The following is a 2,158-nucleotide window of genomic DNA, read 5'->3' as shown; positions in this document are numbered from 1 at the left end:
GGGGGCGCTCCCCAGCAGCCTGCTGCGTCCAGAGCTGACCGGGCTGAGTGGGAACCGCTCCGAAAGGACGCAGAGGCAGTGTGGCTTTAACTCTGACTCTGAACTGGATTGTGCACAGAGTACCAAATCATAAATCTCATTTAGTAGCTAACTCATGAAATAATCAATGATAGTATCTAAAAATTTGCTGTGGGATATATAAAAATTCTAGGCAGCTTCCCCAAGAACAAGATTTCAGCAAACCCAACAGAAAACAACTATGTAATATCGAGTTATATTAAGTACCCAGAGAAACACAGGAAAGATCTTTACGTTACTGAAAGATACATATTTCTTCCAAAGGAAGAGTCACCACTGTGGACAGAAAAATTGATTCCAAGTGGAACAAAAAGGAATTGTTCCCCAGCAGTTTGCTTCTAGTTCGAAAGAAGCTTTCATCAAATAGCTCAAGTACACCTTACAGACTTTATATTAAATTTATATACTGAGAGGACCTATGCCATTTGTTGTACATAGAAATGTTACTCTGTGGGGTAAATAAAGACCTCCTCTTTAAAGCAAGTATTGGAATAACATAACTAGAGACAAATCTCCAGTACAAGCAAGGCCTAACTAATAAGCCAGGAAATAGGTTAAATAATTATAATTTTTTATATTATGCTAAATTCATACTATAGCAGTGTAACTATGCTATCTATCTAACACACAGATGGACTACAGGAGATTGTCCCTACCCTCTAGAGGTTTAGATCCAGTAACACAGGTAAGAGAGAGGAGTCCTCTGATTTCTATCTCAGCAAATGGCTCACTGAGATACTGTCTTCCTGTCCTGGTTTTGGCTGGGATAGTTAATTTTTTCCTAGGAGTTGGTACAGTGCTGTGTTTTGCATTTTTTAAGAGAATAATGTTGGTGACACATTGATGTTTTAGTTGTTGCTCAACAGTGCTCGCCCTAAATCCAGGACATTTCAGTGTCCCATGCTCTGCAGCAATCAGGTGCCCAAAGAGGCTGGGGGAGCATGGCCAGGAGACCTGACCTGAACTGGCCAAAGGGATATTCCAACATGCCCAGGGTATGAACTGGGGGAACAGCTATCAGTCAGCAGGTGGCAAGGAACTGTACTGTACATCACTTGTTGGTTTGGGGTTTTATTTCTCTCTCTCTTTTTGTTGTCTCCTTTTCCATTACTATTATATTTTACTTTGTTTCAATTATTGAACTGTTCTTATCTCAATCCATGTTTTACCTTTTTTTCACCTTATTATCCTCCCCATCCCACCATGGAGTGGGGGACTGAGCAAGAGACTACTACGTGGTACTTGGTTATCAGTTGAGGTTAAGCCATGACACTTCCTAAAGACCCCAAGAAGCATAACCTAGCTGTCTGAAATAATCTATCTTAATCAAAAAAACCTCCATTTCCTCCAGCACTGCACATCAGGATAATGTTATGGGTACAAGAAGGTTTCACCCTGAGTAGACCCTTGTCCTCACCCTACTGAGACTCCAAGAAGCAGTCACATTAATTTTGCTACATTACATCCTGGCACCCCTATAGAACTGGGAATTAAAAGATTTCATTGTATTTTATCAGTGGAGTTAGAAATTAATAAGCAAAATCAAAATCTTTCACAGATGTCAATGTCCTGAAAGTTTTATTATGATCACTGTAGTACAACCCCTAAAATCAGTTGTATTTCTGAGTCAAAAGTAATGGCTGCTGGTGGAAATTACTTTTCAATAGACTTGAGTATGTGGGGAAAAAACAATGGATTTTTGGGGAAGCAATTAAGCAGAGACATTATCTATCTATGGATTACTGAGTGCAATTTAGAGTAACTAGAATGAAACTGTAAAGTCAGTATTTTGCAGTGCACCACTGTGATGGGGTTTTAGGAGCTCTTCCAGGTTTTATTTTTTGGTTTTTTCCTGTTAAAGGAATTTTCCCCCATACATGTTGCTAGGGGAGCAAATAACTGGGTACTTCAGAAAAACAAAAGACCTGGCTGCTCTTTTTGTTTCACCTGGGTGTGTGGGCAGTCGGTCTCTGCGTTCGGGAGAGAGGGGGTCTGCTTTCTTCGGCTGCTTTTCCTCTTTACTGGAGAAGCCCCAGGATCCCAAGCCCGCCTTTCCCCACCGTTGCGAGCCTTCGCTACG

This window comes from Corvus brachyrhynchos, unplaced genomic scaffold (assembly GCF_000691975.1).
Source record: "Corvus brachyrhynchos isolate BGI_N302 unplaced genomic scaffold, ASM69197v1 scaffold310, whole genome shotgun sequence".
NCBI lineage: Eukaryota > Metazoa > Chordata > Aves > Passeriformes > Corvidae > Corvus > Corvus brachyrhynchos.
This window is presented reverse-complemented; position numbering follows the sequence as displayed.